Source organism: Mustela nivalis (assembly GCF_964662115.1).
Source record: "Mustela nivalis genome assembly, chromosome: 1".
NCBI classification, from domain to species: Eukaryota; Metazoa; Chordata; class Mammalia; order Carnivora; family Mustelidae; genus Mustela; species Mustela nivalis.
In genome coordinates, this window is record NC_139020.1 from 29,888,314 (window position 1) to 29,911,029 (window position 22,716).

General features: G+C 35.6%; 1 protein-coding gene across 1 annotated transcript in view; it reads left to right on the forward strand.

Annotated features, from left to right (window-relative positions):
* ROBO2 (roundabout guidance receptor 2) overlaps window positions 1-22,716 on the forward strand; it is a 594,514-nt gene that overhangs the window by 226,478 nt on the left and 345,320 nt on the right.

The following is a 22,716-nucleotide window of genomic DNA, read 5'->3' on the forward strand; positions in this document are numbered from 1 at the left end:
CAGCCAATCACATGGCTATAAACTGATGACATTTCCAGTATTGATACGTTTTCAGAAGCGTTTGCTTCTTCCTGAATACCAAGTACCATATATTTTTTTCATATTTTAGATATAAAAGACAGTCTCAGGCCCACAAAGCTTTAACCTTTTGGGCAAATGCACTGAAGCCAAACAAATAAGAGATTAGGCAATAAAACTAATAACCGAATTTACACAAAAAGCATTTTAGGTGAAATGGGTTTTGTACGCCGATTCAAATGTGCCCAGAACTACCAGTTTTGAAGGTTCTCTCCACATCTAAGTGGTAGTCAAAAGAACTAGTTGCCTTCTGGCGGACGGTCTTCACTCATGAATGAACAACAGCTACAAAAGCAAAGTACAGCACTCCCGGAAGTTCCCCCCGCAAGCCGGCTACTGGACGCCCCGGAAAATCTCAGTGGAAAGAAACAAGACAAATGAACATGTTGAAGTTTCATCTTTGCAGGCTCAGTTTCTCACGGGCTTTCTGACCTGCTGCCCTTACACCTCACCTTAGTTACTCTTTAGGACATAGCTTATCACTTCAGACAAGACAAATGTACATTTTTAAAAAACTAAGGTGTTTGTCAGTGGGTTGGCATAACCATGGGAAAAAATTCTACTGTGGAAAGATAGGTCACACCATGGGGCCCAAATGAACACGAATAAATAAAACAGTTTATTTGTAAGTGGGACTGATCCCTCTTGCTCATGCTTTAGTGCCTGGCTGTAGAAGAGTAGTAATTTATTGATGCAGATGGCTATGTAAAGTGCATGCAATTTGTGAGGGGGCTTGACCCTTGACTGATGGGCCATATGTTGTAAAGCCCCAGGGATGTCATTTGCCTCGCCTCTCTAACTCTCCCCATCTCTGCACCTATGGTCCTTGTTCAATCACCGCATATTGAACTATAGACTCACTAACTCCCCCCAATAAATCTCCAACTAATGGCTCACAAAGGCCATAACTTAACCCTTTCTACACAACAGAGCACATTATTTTGTATCATGATCACACTCAGTGAAATAAAAGATAAATATTATATGACCTGCGTAGAACAGGAAAGCAAGTTGTTGTAAAATGCCATTCCCTGCTGGGTATTCACCGTGTTTGGATGTAGTCGAACTGCTTTGAGCTTGCTGAATGATATCATTATTATACCGAGTTATAATTACAGCTTACTGTTATAACATAATTCTTAAAGGGCTGTTCATACACTACACTAGAGAAACATTTAGTGTTTTTTAATTAGCTTCTTTTGTCTGGGTTTTCTTTCTTTTCTTTTTCCTAATATAATAGGAAACTTACGCTCAATGTAAAATGCATATATTTCAATTCACAGTTAGAAACAAGTTCTTAAAAAAATGTTAGGACATTTATATGAAATCATGGTGGGGGTGGGGAAGTACAGTGTCTGTCTTAAACACGAAGTGTGCTTCAGTGTTTTATCAGAGTCAATTCCAGCAGAGACCTTCTCACCATCACAATATTAATTCTCAACCTCAGCACTGGAATCTTCTCATATGTATAATGTATGCTTTCAAAGGCCTTTCATATGCCACCAGAGAGAAAACCATGGACGCTAATACTAGAAAAAGTTCCTGTTTATATACTGTGCTAATTTCATATTTTCCTGCCAACCAGAGTAACACTCAAGAAAGACCATCTGATGATGCCATGCTTACCAGTACGATTTACCTTATTTTAGGAAAGCCCAGTCAGTAAGCTGACATGTGCTGGTGCCCCTCATGTGGATCAGGTAGGACAAAGAAGGTGTCTTCCCTAGAATTCTGAAAGAACATCTTCGCAAGCTGCAAGGATACATCCTTAGCTACTTCAGGGTCTTGAGTAACATTTTGATACTCACTTTCTTTCTCTTCTGAGCACAGTTCTTGGTGGATCTGGCAACAACTGAGAAGAAGCCTGAAGTGTGTAGGAAGAATGAAAGGTCCATACATCCTTAGCTGGACTCCAGAATTCCCCAGGGCACTGCCCATCTATACAAATAGCAAGACTTCTCTGGCTATTTTTGTGAATATAATAATAAGCTTCCTATAAAACAATCCATTCTCTACATAGCTTGTTACTACAGTGTTCATGGTGGGTGCAAGATATATTTTAAACAATAGTTCCATCCAATATTAGTTAGGTATATAACATTTTCACTGTCACCCTACTTGATTGCATTCTTTTATTGGTATAAAAAATATGCTCTCATACCTACTTTATCGAATGACTGCTTTTCTCACACTGCAGTGAAAATCCAGATCTCTGAGTCAATTAAAGGACAGATGAGAAGAAAGTTGACTTACACATGTGCTACATGAAAATTTTTTCATTTCTGAGTCGCTAGTCTTATCAACATGGACAAGTGATGTAGAAAAAATATTAAAATATACAGAAAAGAAGTCATTGTCTTCTGTCCTAAACCCAGTAGACTTAGAGCCTACAATGCTGCCAGAAAGCAAATCAGCATAAATAAACCATGCATCCACAATTGAATTTCAATAATTTAAACATAAATCCTTTAGGCTTTGATACATCTTTTTTCCACATGGGCTATTCTTTTGGATTTTGGCACTTCTAGCATTCATTTAGAATTCATTTGCAAGTCACAAGTATATAGGGTGCCTAGAAAACTCTAATAAACAATCCCCTTTGAGGTTATTGTTCCATAATTTTAGGAATTTTAATGAAAACATGGTTAGCAAGGGGCTTTCCAAGATAAGGGGTCAATATATCTGCCTATGAAAGTGAACCACATTTTAAAGCAAAAAAAAAATCCCAACTTTCATACATCTAGCAATGCACAAGGGATGATCATCTATAATATATATTTCTGAGATTAATAACAAGCACGGGAGAATCACCGCTAACATGGTTCTCATGTATTAGAAAAGTCTTGATGGTTTTCAGAAATTGTGTTGGCAGAAGAGCTCTTCTCTGGCCTGGTGTGATTTCTTCTCAATTATAATTTGGCAGCTAGAATTCATTGTGTGTTTTAAAAATAAGTGAAAACTACATTGCACATGATATTAATTTTAGTTTTTAAAAGCCCTCTAATTAAAATTTAGATATAGCAACAAATGGCACACGAAACATTTCAGAATACAGACATACAAAATTATGTTTTAAATTCAATGTCGGGGCGCCTGGGTGGCTCAGTAGGTTAAAGCCTCTGCCTTCGGCTCAGGTCATGATCCCAGAGTCCTGGGATCGAGCCCCGCATCGGGCTTTCTGCTCAGTGGGGAGCCTGCTTGCACCTCTCTCTCTCTGCCCACCTCTCAGCCTACTTGTGATCTCTGTCTGTCAAATAAATAAATAAAATCTTTAAAAAACATAAGTAAATTCAATGTCAACTTTAGGAAGTTGAACTGTGTGAACAAATGTTGGTACAAATGAGGATTAAGTAGTTACCTTCATTTATTCCATGTTTTATATCACTTTTCTTTTCCCAGTTCTTCCTTAGTTAAATGATGTAGCTATAATGTTTGTACTCCTTTAGAAACAACTAAAAATTAAGAACATTCTAGAATGTGTCTTTAAGAACATTGTAGAATACTCAAATTAATATCATTTCCTAAATTAAACTTTCTTGTCTCACATTAAAAAGACTTGCAAGTTTTGACCTACTTTTCATGCTGGCCCACAAAATACCGAGTAATCTTATTATCTACCAGAGTTAGACTCAGCCACATTATGACATAGTCAGTAAGAAAATGGAGTCATTCAGATATAATTTGCTTCTTAGAATTATATGATTATCTGGTATTACATTCTTATACCATTGAACATGTTAATTAGAATGCCTCAATACTGAACTCAGTTGTTCAAAATATTATAATATGTAAACAGGAATCCCTAATCATTGATGTTTGAAGACTGCTGCTGATGTATTCACCAGTAATACAAAAATCACATAAAATACATAAGAGTAGTTATTTATGGGACACCCGGGTGGCTCAGTTGTTTAAGTGTCTGCCTTTGTTTTTGTTTTGTTTTGTTTTGCTTGTAATATTTATTTTATTTTTTAATTTTTTAAATTTAATTTAATTTTTTTAATTAAATTTAAATTAAATTTAATTTTTTCATTGTTCCAAGATCCATCGTTTATGCACCACACCCAGTGCTCCATGCCATATGTGCCCTCCTTAATACCCACCACCAGGCTCACCCATCCCTCCAACCTTCTCCCCTCCAAAACCCTCAGTATCTGCCTTTGGCTGAGGTCATGATCCCAGTATTCCTGGGATTGAGCCCCACATTGGGCTCTCTGCTCTGCAGGGAGCCTGTTTCTCTCTCTTCCCCTCCTACCCTACTCTTGCTATCTCTCTCTCTCTCCAAAAAATAAATAAACTCTTAAAAAAAGTTACTTACGTTTGAGGGTCGCCTGAGTGGCTTAGTCTGTTGGGCATCTGACTCTTGATCTCATCTTGGGTCTTTAATTTGAGGGTGTTGAGTTCGAGCCCTATATTAAAAAAAAGAAAAGAAGAAGGGTTACTTATGTTTGAAATGACTACAAAATATTTAAGGAGAATTTAGAGTTATTTTTAATAGATCTTTTATATCATAGTTGATATGATTTTATTTTGTACTTTTTACATAAGAATTATCATTTTATTGATGTACATGTAGAATAAATTTTTACATGTTCAGTCCTCAGAAATTTTGCATTCCTTGTGTAAAAAATATGTATTATGGTAGTTACTTTATATCTTCTATTTAGCATCTAGATTAAATCAATGGATATTTATTAAGAAGCTTCTGTGTGTCAGATGTTGGGAAGATAACGTCAAACAAGATTACCTTCTACCAATTAAAGATTGTAGTATAAACTACAGTGATACTTACATGAGTATTTTCAATATTTCTCTAAGATTTCGTTAAAAAAAAAAGTATTCAATAGTTGGAGGCTTTCCAGAAGCAGAAGGAAATATACTGGTAAAGTTATAATAGAAAGATGTAGTAAATTATGAAGGGTGTGTTTGTTTTATGTTATACTTTAAAAACATGGCACCTCTACTGACAGACGTGTATGTGTCAAGCATTAACCTCAAGAGTATTTGGAAGCAACAGCTGAAGGATTAAGGAAGCATCAGCATTGAGTTAGGAAGTGAGCATCAACTGTGATTAGAGTCTCTGAAGTGTGCTATTCTTAGTCTTTTGCTATAAAATCACATCAGTATTTTTTTAGTGACATTTTTTACCGCCCCTATACAAAGCATAATGAAGTTGAACATAGAATCACAAGTGGGAAAAAAAAAAAATCCAAGTACTGCTCAGATGTAGGCTAGTGTTCTTTTGCTGTTGGTTTTATGTGCCCTTAATTACACAGTAACAAAGAAGTTCCTCTACTAAAATGAGATGCTCCCAGTGGGTCCTGACTTTACCTTTTTCTTGTTGTTTCATCATTTGGAGAATTCTTCCTTATGGTTAACCAACAGCCTTTTCATCTTCTGAACAATTCCGTGCAGCCGGAGGATTCGAGCGCTATTTTTAGCATGCCTGTGTGAGTGGGGAAGAGGGGCTCCCTTGACTGCTCTGTGTTACAGTTCCCGGCAGAGAGTAGAAGGAAGTACTGCATTCTGGGCTTTTCGTTTGGGTTAGTAACACTGCAAACATAGTGCAGGTGGCTATAATTTTACAGGATGTGAGTGAGTATGTTCTTTTGCTTTTCCTCTTGACCTTCTTGGTTTGCTATCTTTTTTTTTTTTTTTTTAAGATTTTGTTTATTTATTTGACAGAGAGAGAGATCACAAGTAGGCAGAAAGGCAGGCAGAGAGAGCAGAAGGGAAGTAGGCTCCCTGCTGAGCCGGGAGCCCAATGTGGGGATCTATCCCAGGACCTTGGGATCATGACCTGAGCTGAAGGCAGAGCTTAATCCACTGAGCCACCCAGGCGTCCCTTGGTTTGCCATCTTAAGCCCATAGATGGAGAATTAGTGCAGCTGATTGAAATTGAACCAGTTTGAAAAAATCTTTAAAAAGGAATCCAGGCTTTCTTTCTTTTTTTTTTTTTAATTAAATTAATTAATTTATTTTCAGGAAAACAGTATTCATTATTTTTTCACCACACCCAGTGCTCCATGCAATCCGTGCCCTCTATAATACCCACCACCTGGTACCCCAACCTCGCACTCCCCCCCACTACAAACCCCTCAGATTGTTTTTCAGAGTCCATAGTCTCTCATGATTCACCTCCCCTTCCAATTTACCCCAACTCCCTTTTCCTCTCTAACACCCCTTGTCCTCCATGATATTTGTTATGCTCCACAAATAAGTGAAACCATATGATAGTTGACTCTCTCTGCTTGACTTATTTCACTCAGCATAATCTCTTCCAGTCCCGTCCATGTTGCTACAAAAGTTGGGTATTTACCCCAAAGACACAGATGTCGTGAAAAGAAGGGCCATCTGTACCCCAATGTTTATAGCAGCAATGGCCATGATTGCCAAACTATGGAAAGAACAAAGATGCCTTTCAACGGACGAATCCAGGCTTTCTAATCAAAATGAAAAATTGTTAGCAATGGGGAAGGATGTGTAAGTGTAGGGTTCAAGTTAATACAAAGGTGGTAGTATTACCTATTAGGTACTCTGTGGCAAGAATATCTTTACATAGATTATCAAAGTTTCATTACTGTAAACGTGGCTTCTCTTTGTAAAAAAAAAAAAACTTCATAGTTGTTTATGAAATAGTCTTGTTACGTGACAGTTTTTAAGTTTGAGTCCTTATTAAACATTTAGTTAATCAGTATGTTGTATTATTAGTTTCAGAAGTAGAATTCAGTGATTCATCAGTTGCGTAGAACACCCAGGGCTCGTTTCATCACGTGCCCTCCTTAATGCCCATCGCCCAGTTCCCCATCCCCCACCCTCGTCCCCCCAAGCAACCCTGTTTGTTCTCTATAGTTAAGAGTCTCTTATGGTTTGACTTCCTCTCTGGTTTTGTCTTATTTTACTTTTCCCTCCCTGCCCCTATGATCCTGTGTTTCATTTCTTAAATTCCATGTATGAGTGAAATTATATGATAATTGTCTCTCTCTGACTGACTAATTGCTAAGCCAGGGTCTTGTCTTGAAGGGTAGAAGATATCTGTAAATACTCTTGTCAGATAGACTTGAGCATGGATAATTCTTGCTGAAGTGCCCGAATCATGGCTGGATAATCTCAGCAATAGCTGAAGAATATGCAGGAATCTGAGTCTTAATATAAAGAAAAACAAAAATTAATCTAACAGTTTTACAAAGCTGTTACCAAAGTGTAGGTGATGTATTATGTAATAATAAAATTTTGCTAGGTTAAATTCCAGGCTCTTCCTCCTTATGGTTTCTATTCTTTTTGAGATTTTTCTCTCAGTTTCTCATTTGCCCAAGTTGTCCTTTTCTCTACTTTCATTTGTTTTGTTTCAAATATTCCAATGTCTTTGTACCTTAATTTATACTGTTATTTGGTGTGTCTTATTTTATTTTGTTTTATTTATTTATTTATTTTTAAATTTTTATTTTTTTATAAGCATATATTTGTATCCCCAGGGGTACAAATCCATGAATCGCCAGTGTTTTATTTTATTTTATCTAATTTTTAGATCTTTAACATGGCCATAAAAGATACTTTATTGTAGAGCAGGATATTTAAATTTTTTTTTTCCTTCTGGATGTAGGGCATGATGGAAAAAAAGAAATAACATGATTGATAAGAAGCAAAATAAATCACATTAAAAAGTAATAGTAAGTGCAACTTATGAGATATACTTCTTAAATATTGAGAAAGAATAATAATTCTTTATAAAAATAACTGTTAGGAAGCAAAACTAGTAAAATGATCTAATGATTTAATGTACACTATCACTGATGCTATATGAAAATTGATTTCACCAGTTATGACGGAATAGTGCTTCAAATTTATCTTCCCACCCTACACAACTAGAAAACCAGACAAAATATACAAAGCAAGTGTTTTTCAAATGTTGGGTGGCAGGCAGTTCCATGCAGTGATGTGTGAAGAAAGGGAAACAGAAAGATGAGTCTTACAGTTTTTCTAACTTTCTTCTTGAGGATACTGAGCCTCCTGGTCTCACTGACATGAAACAAAGAGATCACAATTTGAACAATCTGGTGTATCTAGCAAGGTAAAACACTGAAGAAGAAGAAATTTTGGGATTGAGGATAAAAGAGGGAACTCTGGAGAGTTGTAGAGAGGTCTTCTCAAATCTTTGGCTTAGTGCTGATCAGTTCATATATGGAAGAAAATTACCTAGTGCTAGAACTGTTGTTACTCACATAGAGTTGGGAAGAGTTTATGTTCCCCCCAATGGGTAGAGTCCTTGAAAGAGTATCACCTTAGTAGTGGGGATAAATTAGCTCTACGCTAAAACTACTTTGAACTTGATGTAACAGAGAAGCAAAACTTGAAAGGATTCAACTGATTCCCTGTAACTTAACCACACACCAGAATAAAATCCAACATTATTTAAAAGACTACAATAAAATCCAGCAGGAACTAATTTAAAATTGGTTATGTTCATCATTCAAACATAAATTACCTGGCATACAAAAAAGCAGGAAATATGAGACATATCCATGATGCATATCAATTATTAGGAGGAATTCTAGTCATAGCAGAGATGATGGAACTAGTAGCCAGTGAATTGAAACAGTTATAAACAGGTTCCATATGTTCTAGAAAGTAGAGAAAACATGAGCGTGATAAGGAGAGACATGGAGATATAAAAAGAGATGAAAAATATGATGGCTGAAATGAAAAATACACTGAATGAGATTAACAGCAGATTAGGTGAAGCAAAGAAATCATCAGCAAAGTTGAAGAACTATTACCTGAAATTATTCAGAATTAAGCACAGAAAGAAGAAACTAGAGGAGAAATGAAGAGAATATTATTTGATAGTGAGACAATACCAAGCAATCTAGTATATACGTAATTAGAGTTAGGCAAGTAGAAAAGTAAAAGAAAGATGGAAAAAATGGTTAAGAAAATAATAGCTGGAAATTTTCCTAATTTAATGAAAACTATGAACTGACATATTTAAAGGAGCTCAACAAACCTGAAGAAGTATAACTCTAAAGAAAACATGCCAAGGCACATTTTATTTATTTATTTATTTATTTATTTATTTATTAGAATTTATTCGACAGAGTGAGAGATCACAAGTAGGGAGAGAGGCAGGCAGAGAGAGAGAGGGGAAAGCAGGCTCCCTGCTGAGCAGAGAGCTTGATGCGGAGCTGGATCCCAGAACCCTGGGATCATGACCTGAGCTGAAGGTAGAGGCCCACTGAGCCACCCACATGCCCCGAAAAGGTACTCACTCTTGTCATTAGGGATGATCAAATAAAACCACAATGAAATATTCTGCACACCCACTAAATTAGCTAACATTAGTAAGACTGACAATATCAGGCATGGTTGAGGATTTAGAGCAACTGAAACTCTGATACATTGTTGATGGGAAGGCAAAACTGTATAGCTTTGATATTTGGCAGTTTCTCCTAAAGCACACACTTACCATATGATCCAGCACTTCTACTTGTAGATACTTATGCATGAGAAATGTTGATTATGTCTATGCGTATGCTTTTTTCTGAGTGTTATAATAACAGCTTTAGTCATCATGGTCAGGAAGTAGAAATAATCCAAGTACCCATAAATGGGTGCATAAACAAATTGCAATGTACCCATGCACTGGAATAATATAGCAATAAAAAGAATGAATTGGTGATTCAGAATGATAACAGAGGGCTATTAAAAACAATATATTAAATAAAAGAAGCCAGATTCAAGTAATTACATGCTTTATGGGTTTTTATATAAACTTTTAGAAGAGGTAAAACTGTACCGATGGAAAGCTGATCAGTGATTTTCAGGAGCTGGGTTTCGGGGAGAGAAATAACTGCAAAGGTCCAAGGGGAACTTTGTGGTGTTGATGGAAATGTTTTTTATTGCAACTGTATCATGAATATTGTGGTGATTATATCACAGTATAGAAATTTCAAGACCCATCCAATTCTTTATTAAAATTGGTTAATTTTATTACAGGAAAAATATTTCCAAAAGGGTTTTGAAAACTTTTATTTCACTTCCATGTCAATCCTCTCAAAGAAATTTGATAATTTTTTTCTGACTTTTTCCAGGAAGTTAAAACTATATAAAAATTGTATTAATGAAGTTATTAGTGGAATAATTTATAGCCCTACTATATGCCTTTGGTTGCTATGTGAACATTTAAGTGGGATAAATTGTGGTATAAATTTTAACCAAACTAAACACTTTTTTCCAAGAAAAATTTATCACACAAGTGCATATAAAATACATGCATTCATATCCAAATTTGCATATAAAGTGTTGTGGAAACATATGGTCTTTTTTCCTTTTTTATTGTCTAAGAAGCACTAAAGCCAAATAACTTGGCATGATCCTTGTAGTTTCACTCTTTTAAATGGTTTTATTGTCAGGCAGATGGGGAGTGCTAGCCACTTATTAAAATTACACTTGTATATATTGTAAGAATGTTTTATATTTATTCATGAAAATAAAATTTTTAGAATTGGCATTTAAACTAGCAGAACCTCTCTGTCATAGGGTTGAGTAGCAACTGTACCTGTCACTTCCCAACCACTTTGAAATATGTTGCAGCATGGATGGCTGCCTAATGGATATTCTGAGATCCAGGTTCATTTTAATCGTGTTTTTAAAAGCTTTCCATCTTGGAAAATAAAAGAAAATCACAGACTAAGGATTAAAATAGATACAGAGAATGAATTTTAAGATGTAGACTCTCTTCCAGATTATTTTGGTAAACATCATCTTATTTCTCTTAATAAGTGCATTTTTCCCTTACGTGAATAATTTAAAAATTAGTACTTGGAATGGATAGTCACACAGCATCATTTTGTGGACTAATAAACTGAATGTAAGTGATGAATTTAAAGTCCCATGTGACGCAGCAGACAAACTAGTACTCTGTTTCAGGTTAGAATGAAAAGAAAGATTGATTTAAAAATAAAAGTTGCGTATCTGTATTTATGCATCAGGATTTGGTGCTAAGAATTGGAACAAGTAAGTCAAGGATGGTATTATTTTATATATCTAAAAAATGTATTGAGACAACAACATTTTTCAGTTAACTCTCTGAATTACCGATAACTGTCTTGGATTCACACTGTAGTTAGAGAAGTAACTGAATGACTTGATGCAGAGCATTTTGAAAATGTAGAATCCCTATTTGAGACATGAAATATATCTCACAATTCAATAGATAGATGGACACACACACACACAGAGCAACCAATCAACATACATAATGATTTTGAAAACTTTTTTTTTTTTAAGATTGTATTTATTTATTTGTCAGAGAAAGAGAGAAAGCAAATGAGAGAGCACAAGAGAGGGAGTGGCAGGCAGAGAAGCAGGCTCCCCGCTGAGCAAGGAGCCCAATAGAGGACCCCACCCCAGGACCCTGGGTTCATGAGCTGAGCCAAAGGCAGACACTTAACTGACTGAGCCACGCAGGTATCCCACTTAGTTTGTTTTGAAGACAGAATTTCCTTCCTTCTTTTCTTTCTTTGTTTCTTTCTTTCTTTTAGAGAAAGCATGCACACACGAGTTGGGGGAGGAGCACAGAGAGAGAGTGAGAATCTCCCCACTGAGTGTAGAGCTCATCCTGGAGCTCAATGCCAAGACCTTGAAATCATGACCGGAACTGAATCAAGATTCGGTTGCTTAACCAACCAAGCCTCCTGGGTGTCCCTGAAGACAAAATTTTAGACACAGCTTTGAGGAGACATTGTGTGCGATGAGGCAACTTTGATAAACTTGAAGTCAGAACTAAACTTTCTGCCATTCAAATCTATCCTATGTCAAAACCTTTTCCGGGAAAACTTCCGGCACAACGTTAGCCTCTCATAATGCCAGATCACTGAGGAATTTGAGTGTATGCAGAGAACCTCCCAAAGTATGAAGAGCACATTGTCTGAATCATCATTACTGTTGCTTCTAAAGATCTGTGTCTCCTCTTGATCTCTCCCCAGCAGAGTTGCTCTGCTCTTGTAGTTGTAAGAGCCATTAGTAAAGAAACAGAACACTTGGGAAAAAATAAACTGGTATATAAAAGCTAATATCTTCAGGGTTTTTTTTTCAAGCATCTGTTCTTTATCTTAGTTTACCCCTGTTTTATTAAATCTTTCCCCCATACTTACAGTATTGAAATTGTGATTCTTAGCCATATAACAACATAATAAGGTTTTAAAGTATAAATTGCCCGCCGAAACTGGTGCATGAGTTTACCAGGGCCACAGTTTTGTATAGAATATGATATAAAATATGTCCTCAAAACTATTTTCTCCTAATTTATCTCTAGATGAAATGCCAGGAGTGATGTTGTATTTGAAATGTTTGTTTTAAATTGCTCTCGATCTTTGGGACTCTCTCCTTTGTCTACAGGAAACTAGTCAAGTAGACTGAAGCATGTGTTTCCTAAATGATAGTATCTGGTTGTTTTTTCCTTTATATATGGTGCAATGGAGATACCATATGAGTTGTACAAACATTCCCTTGCACTACTGACGCATTATATAATGTGAATCATTTCACCGTCTATGGAGAGGTTGTGAAATCCCGAAACATTCTGTAGAAAAGTCGTGTGTGCTTCCCTTCACTCTGTCCCTACATTTTAATTGTATCCGTGCTTTTTGAAGTATGTTCCTTTGTGTCTGTTGTTAACAGATTGCAAAACAAAAACACAAACAAAAACAAAAAACAAAACTCTGGTATGCTTAGCATAGCATCACCTTTTTTTTATTACTACCCCTGAAAGGAGGTGTTTTCCAACAATTTTTCCTAAATATGATGCCTATAAAAATTTAGTGCTATAGACAAACTCTGTATCTGCTTATGTGATGTATGTACAGCTGTGCTATTATGTTTAAAAAAAAAAAAAAACCTCCAGTTTTTGCTTCCTTCCACCCCAAAAATCTCTATTTGCCTGTTGGGGGTGATACCTTTCCCATTCAGAATGCATGCTGTTTCAGCTCTAGTTAGAACATTCTTATGTATAGGGATTTTTTTTTTCTTTTTGTCATTCTGTATTATCTCTCCTGACCTCCACCTGGAAATGCTTCAATTATACGATTCAAGGGAATGCAGTTTTCTTTGTGCATTTCTGAAAGAACATGGAGGATAGGAAGAGATGAGAATAAATTAGCCTCTTCTAAGCAAAGAACTTAGGTTTTGATTCTCATAGTTGACATACTTAGAGTTAATATTTGTTCCATTAGTGAAGGGCTGTGTAAACCCATGGAAAAGGCTGTGCTAATGGACTGAGGTTGCCTGTCATAATCAACTCCAGTAGCTCAGTTAGGCTCCCAATATGTTAATGGTTATTTGAGCATCCTACATCCAAACTCAACCCCAGCCTTCCTATTACCATGTAACTGATGTCTTTCCAAACCCTATAAATAAGCGTGCATTTAGGGGTTATAATCTGGGCTGAAGAATAGTTTTACTAGGAAATAAATGTAATGCAAAAGCACATATACTGATTTTACAAATTATGCTAATTTATGTAAGATTGTTGATATGTGAATGATTAGAGTTTATGGATTATTATGATTATGTTAAATATTTACAGGAAGCCAAGTACAATGCTATGAACTTTACATAGATTTTCTTATTTTAACTTCACAAGCCTATAGAATAGATACTTGTATTATCCCTTTTTTATATGTAAGTAAAATAATATCCAAACTGCATTTTTTTTTAAGATTTTATTTATTTATTTGACAGATAGAGGTCACAAGTTGTCAGAGAGGCAGGCAGAGAGAGAGGAGGAAGCAGGCTCCCCACTGAACAGGGAGCCCGATGTGGGGCTCAATCCCAGGACCCTGGGATCATGACCTGAGCTAAAGGCAGAGACCCCAACCCACTGAGCCACCCAGGCGCCCTCCAAACTGCATTTTAAAGACTGATTTTAAATGCTGATTTTATTGATGGTTCTTTTGAGAGATTAAAAAAGTTGACTCATTTGTGTCTTCCCTTTTAAAAATTTTTAATGTTTTTGGTGATGGTACCTTTCCACCTTTACTCTTGTGGAGATGTTAGCATTAAGCACAAGAACAAAATATCAACCAGAACTAAAAAAGATGAACAAGAAATATGACTTAAACTCAGAACTTCAGGATGGGCTGTTTTGAAACTAACAACTGTCATCATCATAACTGTGATAACAGCTGGCATCAGTTAACTACTTACTAAATCATCATCACCTTCACAGCAGCACTTTTGTTTTTCTGAGGAGGAGACAGAAGGTCAGAGATGCTAATCATATTTCTGAGACTCTAGATCCCAATATTTTTTTTAATTTTTTATTTTTTATAAACATATATTTTTATCCCCAGGGGTACAGGTCTGTGAATCACCAGGTTTACACACTTCACAGCACTCACCCCAATATTTTATTAGTGATGTTCTTGATTATTTGTTGGTGTGAGAGGTATGAAGGATAATTAAATAGTGCTCTATGCAAACTGAAAATGTCTTACACAGTTATCACGACATAAAATGGGTAGTGCTTCATTTATTTTAAACTTCTAAAATTTTCAGAGCTGTCTCTATTTTCTGAATATAACTGCCCTGAACAACAAACTTAATTCTTTGAGGTTTAATAAAATGTACCTTTTCATTGGAAAAATTTCAGTAACATAATGATGCCATTGCCTATACTGGAAACATTATGCAAATGTATTGCAATGAAGTCTATGAGTTTAGTTAAGCTTGAGAAAAAGTTTGTAATTAACAAATTAGCATTTGAAAAAGACGTTTTGAATATGTATAGTAGGAAATTCTGCTTAACCTGTGGGGTGTGTTCATAATGATTACTTCAAAATTCATGCATATGTATTTTTTAACATGCAAATATTTGAAACCTTAGTGGACTAGTCCAGATCCAGCTAGTTTGTTTTTTTCAGTTAAATGACTAAAATTACAAGTAAGGCATCATGAATACATATACTAACATGTGGAGTCTTCTTTACTCTTTTTTTTTGATATGGTATTTTTTTAAATATTATGAACACAAAATTAAATACATTCTGTTTATTAGGACTTCGAAGTAGAAGAAAATAATCATATTAAGAATAAACAGTCTTAAAAAAAAAGAATAAACAGTCTTGGTATCTGTCTTTTCCTCCTAAGTATATGTTATGAACTAGAATATTGTGGTTAGGCTTAATTTATTTTGTATGTTACATTGTGCTTTTGGGGATTGTTTGGGTTTTGGTGTCTGACACACCAAATACACACAGATATTCAATTATTAATTGAGAGTGAAAAAAATGCACTATGGCTACTTTAAAAAAAAACTGCCCTAGATATTTGCTTCAGTATAAATTAAAGGACATTTTGTTAGCTATTTCTTTAAGTTGCTTATGCCCTTCCTCTGTTTAAGGAACTCACCAATTCTTGATTATCAGATACGATCTCAGATCTCTAGCATTGAAGGCTGTTCTACAATACAAAGCATCATTCTCACTGCTCATCAGATGTTCCATTCTCATCTGGTCTCTAGACTAATTTTATGTTTCCAATAAACGAATGACCATTAAACATTTCCCTGCCATCACCCAGAAGTTTAGATGAACAACCCTTCTGCCAAGAAACTTTACCCAACTTGCTTAAGTCACCGTGGTATTTTCCATTCAAGAAGTTCTACAATATTTGTAGTTGGTTCATTACATACCCTACAAAACAGATATGTAACCAGGTATAGCTAATTTAAATCTATAGTTGATAAATATGTGAATGCTTTGCCTTTCCAGCGAGAGAAGAGAAATCATATCTTCTGTTGGCTTGATCAACCCTAATAGGCATCTAAGAGCAGATCTGGCTTGACTTGGCTACTGAGAGATAATAAAAAAGGAATGATTAGAGGTATTAATCCATAAAACAAGACAAATTTTTTTTTTCCACACCAGTTTGATCATATTCCTACACAACTAAGTGGTCTCATGAAGTTCTCACAAATAATATACTTTCATGTGTTTTAAGTTCTGTTTGCTTTATAAGTTTATTGTGACTCTCTGGTAGTATCTGATGTTTAATTCTGACTGTAAAAAATTTTTTTGTGATTTTTCTTCTTTTCAGTGTTTTCATCTTTCTCAGTTTACTGATAACCTCTATCTAACCCCAGACACTCTTTTGAACAGTGATGACATACAAGCAATCAAAATCTACATTGGGAAAGCATAACTAAAAATTAAAGTAAAGCAGGGCCTGACACTAGGTCCAAGGACTAGGTGAATGACATTTGAGCAGAGTAGAAACAGAGGAATGAAAAGTTTTCCAGGCACAGGAAACAGAATAGGCAAAGACACAAAATAACAAATGTCTCTGTCAAAATCAAGTGGACTATGAAGATGGGTGGATTATCAGGTATTAGGTTAGAAAGGGCATTAGACTTTCCAGGGTAGCCTACTAGAAAAAGCATTCATCCAATGGCTGCATGTTCAACCCTAGCAAAAGATGCTTCAATTTTCCATTTTCTTATGAGCATGACAGCTGACAATAGATGAGTTCCAAACCTCTATCTTGAGTTGTCCAGATAAGGTTTGCTCTTCACTTAAGTTTTATTTTCTGAAAAATTTTCAATATCCCTTTGTTCTGTTAAAAACAGACTTTGAGTTTCTTTAAAAAAATAAACTATATTTTTATAAAAACAGAAAAGCAAAAGGTGTCATCTAGACAGTTATAACACAAATTTTTTTCTGACTTCAATGTAACAAGTCTGTGGTTAGACAAGAACTTTACTAAGTTTCTATATTAAGATTTTACTTTGCATTAAAACTGAAAAGAAAGAAAAAGAGTACTAGAAATATCCTTAAAAGTGAATATATTTTACAAGCTTTTAAATCAACTACTGTAGTTCATTAGTATAGTGTTTCTCCCCTCTTTCTGTGACTGAATTTCTTTTTTAGTAATTGATTTAAAGCATAAAAATGTGATTTTTTTAATGTATTTTTTAAAGACTTATTTATTTATTAATTAGAGATAGATAGCAGATAGAGATCACAAGTAGGCAGAGAGGCAGGCAGAGAGAGAGAGAGAGAGAGAGAGAGGAGGAAGCCGACTTCCTGCTGAACAGAGAGCCCAATGTGGGGCTCGATCCCAGCACCCTGGGATCATGACGCTAGCCAAAGGCAGAGGCTTTAACCCCCTGAGCCACCCAGGGGCCCTGAAAATATGATTTTTATATAATTTATAAGTATGTATAGTCTATAGTATAGTGTTGGGTGACAGCTAACTGGCATTATATGTACTATTTGCACAGGTCACCAGAACGACAAGACTTACTGCCTGGGCTGCTTCCTTCAGAAACTTTATTCTTTGGTCTCCAATATTTACTGTGTGTCCTTAATTATTACTACAAATGCCTTACATCCTAATATACAAATTCAATTTTTTTTTTTTAGATTTTATTTATTTATTTGACAGTGAGAGACACAGTGAGAGAGAGAATACAAGCAAGGGGAGTGGGAGAGGGAGAAGCGGCTTCCCGCTGAGCAGGGAGCCTGATTTGGGACTCGATCCCAGGACCCTGGGATTGTGACCTGAGCTGAAGGAAGATGCTTAGCGACTGAGCCACCCAGATGCCCCACAAATTGAATTTTAATGATGACGACATGTTTCTCTCCCTGAAGTAGTAGCACAAATTTTGTATTCAATGTTAAAACAAACAAAGGCACTCTTCACAAAACTATCCACACCATCCATGCCTTATGGAATTTAAGTTCAGTGTCAGACAACTTAATTCTCAATGTCCTTAGGAAAATATAGTAAGTATATCTACACGAAAAAGGTCATAAATTAAACAAGCTCTAATACATTTTATTTTAAGCATCACCATTAGGCTCAGAGCATAATAGAATAATCAGAAAAATTGGGGGTCCAATCAATTAATTCATAAATCTGTTATTGAATTATTATTTAACTAGAGTGAATGTGGTACTAACACATGAAGAGAAATTTTGCATCTGAAATGAAACATAATAAATATCTGATTTGGGGACTTTTCCACTAAACAACTAATGTTAGTATAAAAAGCTTGCTTTTTTTTTTTTTTTTTTTTTTTTACTTTAGTTGCTGTTATAGGCTTGAGAATACAAATGACAGTTGTGGCTGATTGAAATATTTTCTTTATAACATTTCTTTACTTTTTAAAGCATTATTAATGTAACCTATAGTATATTTTAATATTTTTATCATTCTTTGGTACATTTGGGTCTGCATCTAGAACTACCCAGAAAACATGTATAATATATGTATCTAAAAGGGAAATAAAAAGGCATGAAAATATCTAATTGTGTATAATGTTAAGCTAGAGAATGAAAGATGATGACCCCTTTTTACCATCCAGCCGAGCGTGAAAGAGCAAAAGAGATTTAAAACTTCATTAATTGCTCTCGCACAACGTTACAGGCCACGTGCACTTGAAAGAATTTACATTGGAGCAGATGGATTGCTGAATGTGATATCAAAGATTTTCAGAATGTTTGTTTTAAAAATAAACTGGATTCTAAGACAAGGGCAAGCAAAGCCTACACTTTATAAAAGAAGCAGGGCTTTTATTATTCGTACTTTTTTAGAAGAGGAAGGTACATTTTTATCACTAAAATAAAAATATACTCCCCAACTACTCCTTAAAATGCTGAAAGTCGCAGAATTCAACTGACGTGATGGTACATGTGATGCATTTCAATTTTGTTCTATTTATTTGGATCTTTTGAAGCTACCTGACTGGTTTTCGTTACTAACTCTAAGACCAATGAAATCCAGCCTTTGCCCAATAGAACAGTTTTCACTCTTGATTATTCATTCAAGCCCAACAAGAAAGATTGTTCCATATATAAGATAAGGAACGAAAGGTTAAGGTTCGCTTTTTGTTGAGGAAGTTCTTTTTTGATTGCCTTTTGATTCTGGCCTGTGTTGTGTACTTGGCATTGCGGGTCTCAAACCAGCCACTAGGGAATAGCTAGTTAGGATGGAAGTGAGCTAACTAGATGCTTCTGTGTTCAGACATATTCTGCTTTACTTTTGCAACGTGTTTTGATATCTATGTTTGGCAAGTGTGTCTCTGGCTTCGCCCACAAATTAAGTTTTACTCAGAATTTGCATTGTGGTGTTTTCAAGTATTCTGCAAGCATGGACAGACTGAATCAGCGAACTACAGCCAGCAGGCTGAACTTGACCCAGGAGCTGTTTTTTTGGAAATAAGGCCTTACTAAAACACAGCCATGCCCATTAATTTCCTGTCTGTGGCCGCTTTTGTGCAGAAGCGGGAGAACTAAATAGGCACGAGAAAGACAGTGTGGCCCACAAAACCTAAAATATTTAGTATCTAGCTCTGTACCAGAATTCACCAACCTAGACAGAGTAGCTTGCTGTATGATCTTAAGCAACTTTTCTTAACCTCTCTGGGTGTTCGTTTTCTCAGCTATAAACTAGGGCTGAAGATACTACCTTCTTCCTAATGAATTTTAAGATGAATAAATGGGAGAAACATGCCTTTAGGAAAAGGTCTGACCTGTGGTAGGTGCGACCTAAATGTTACCCAGCACTGACACTGCATTTTCTGAGGTCATCGAAGCTGAGAAATGGGTTTTTCCATTTTCTTTATTCAAATAATAATGTAGATAATGTGGTTTAGTATTATAGCCACATGTCCTTTGAAGGTGGAAGCCTAGGAGTGAATGACAATTAACCCCTTACTTGCTGTTTAAATAAAACCTTCAGTAAGTAAATCACACTCTCTAATCTTATCTGTGAAATAATAATAGTAATAATAATAATAATAATAATAATATCTCCCAGTAGCCAGTATTATCACACAGGGCAAATGAATTAAGAAATATGTAGCAAGGTGAATTGTAAAGTACAATACAAATCAAAGGTTTTAATGCCTAATTAACCTTTTTTCTCACTTCCATGCTTTACACTTGAGGTAATGAATAATGTGTAATTATTTAGCCAAAAGGACTAAAAAGATTAACCCTTTTGTGTCAAGTGTTGCCACATGCATCAACATACATGAATCTGATAGACTTAATGAGTAAAAGAGGCCAGACCCAGGAGAGCCTATGCGATAGGACTCCCTTTATTTAATGTTCTGCAATTAGAAAACTCATCTTTGGTGATAGAGAAGAATATTAGTAACTTTGGGTGTGTGTGTGGGGGGGGGGGGGGTTCATGATAGAGACTTCTGGAGGACTGGTAATGTCCTGGCTCTTCATCTAGGGACAAGTGGCGTGGATATGTTCACTTTGTACAAGTTCAGTGATCTGAACAGTCATGATTTGTGCACTTTACTGTAGGTATTTATACTTGAGTTTAAAAAACAGTTCAAGAAAACTTTTAAAAAAGAAAGAAAAAGAAAATCAAATAAGTATAATTGCTTGTTCTGCTTCCAACAATCGTGAAAAAAAATAAGCTTCTGCCCTCAGATCCATTTTCCTCATTTCAGCACTTACACACGGACGCGGGCATCACTCTCCACAGCTCTAAGCAGTCTGCCACCACACACGCACAGGCACACACACACGCACACACGCACACACGCACACACTGCTATAATCAAATGGGACTCTGCTTTGGTCAACCTTGTCTCCATATTATGCTCTACACACGTGGTTTTTGACAAAATTGGTCTTTATTTTTCCTTGTCTATGAATCTACAGTCTCTAATTGCACTTTAAAGTTGTTTTGTTTTGTTTTAAAGATTTTATTTATTTTTTGAGAGAGAGACTGAGACAGAGCATGAGCAGTGGGAAGGAGGCAGAGGGAGAAGGAGAAGCAGATTCTGTGATGACTGGGGAACCTGATGCAGGGCTTGATCCCAGGACCCTGAGATCATGACCTGCGCGGAAGGCAGATGTTCAACCCAGTGAGCCGCCGAGGTGTTCCCCTCGAAGTTTTTTCTCAAGTATTTAAGACACTGTGATCTTGATGGGACTCATGGATCTCATTTACCCCACATCATATCCTCATTGTTGTGCTATTTTCCAAACCTTTGTTTTTTACTTTATTTATGTGCATATCACTCATTTTCCCAAAATATATGTGTTCCATGAAAATAAGACCAATGTTTTAATCGAGAGCTATGTTTACAATAGTAATCAAATATATTTTTGACATTAGATTTTATTTATCTTTAAAAAGAGAATGCTTTATTAGTACAAAACAAAACAAAAAGCTGTGAAAAAATATATATATATAAAAGCTATGTAAGGAAAATTAAGTCTCTTTCCCACCATAACCTTTAAGCATCCCATTTCCTTCTTCCCAGTCACAAATGTTGCTATTTTTCTTGTACAGATCTTCATCAACATCTGTGAATAATCTTTTCCTATGTAATTAGCTTTGTGTTTTATAAACTGGCAGCTTACTGTAGACATTATTTTATACCGTGTTTCGTTAAGTGAATCCTGTCTCTTGAAGATCCTCCACATTGATAAATAAAGTGAATTGAAAATATCCAACGAACGTATGGAAGCATGGAGACTTAAAATTATGAGACCATATCATTTTGGCAAATATTCTGAAACTGCATTCTTGACATCATCGCTGTAGACTGTTCTTGGACTCATTTTGTCACTTTGGGAGGGATTTAAAAAGGAATGTTTATGTATTGAATAGGCAGAAATTTATTTTTTTTCCATTTTGTCCATGTGGTTTTCCCTTATCCTTCACATGAGTGTACTGAATAAATATTTAGTCTATTGTTCTCGAAGTGTTCTCCAAAAACTATGTGAAACATTCCTAATTTTTTTTTATTTGTTTGTTGCATTTTAGCCAGGAGTTTCTTTAAATTATATTTCAGAACTTTGGACCTTACAAGATTTTGAGTAATATGCCACTGAGATACAAGTGCAAATGGTTTCCTTCTTGATTCCTCTGTACCAGGGAAAGACAACTTGGAATTCTAAACAGATTAAAAATAGTGGTTGATGTTCATTTGGGCTCTCTTAGAAAAGAAAGCTCTCCTGACAAATCCCTCTGCTTATTAGACAAAGTGCAAAAGCATTACATCTGGAGTTCATAAGCCATTGTTTTATGGAACTGATTCATCATGCAATCCCTTCCACTCTTGAAATAAACCCATGAGTATTTGTTAAGTAAGATGCTATATGCTCACTAACGTAGACACATAAACACTCACAAACCCCTCTCTGAGCGCAAGGTCCCTATAGAGTTATGCCCTTAAAAAAAATCTTATAAAATAGAATTGCAGCACAGTTTTCAAATTGGCAGATATTGTTTTAACATTATCTTGTAATGGATTTCTGAATTCAGCTGCAAGAATTATTCTTATTCCTTTGAACCATCAACCCCCCTTTTTTTAATTCAAAATGCTTTGTTTGATATATTTCCTTTCGATTGAAAAGAAAAAAAAAAGAAATAAAACTGGGATTATTTTTGAAACATGCAATCCCCAGTTCGTTCAGAATTTATTTTCCTTCCTCAAATCTCAAAGCACGTTATTTTTTTTTTTCCCACATCTTTAGACTGTCAGAATCCAAACTATTGATTTGGTAAGAATAAAATTTAAGGAAACATACAGTAAAAGGCCTATATATATGAGACAGGGATTTTTAGTGGATTTCGGATATTTGAGAGGAGCTGCGCATAGATTCTGCT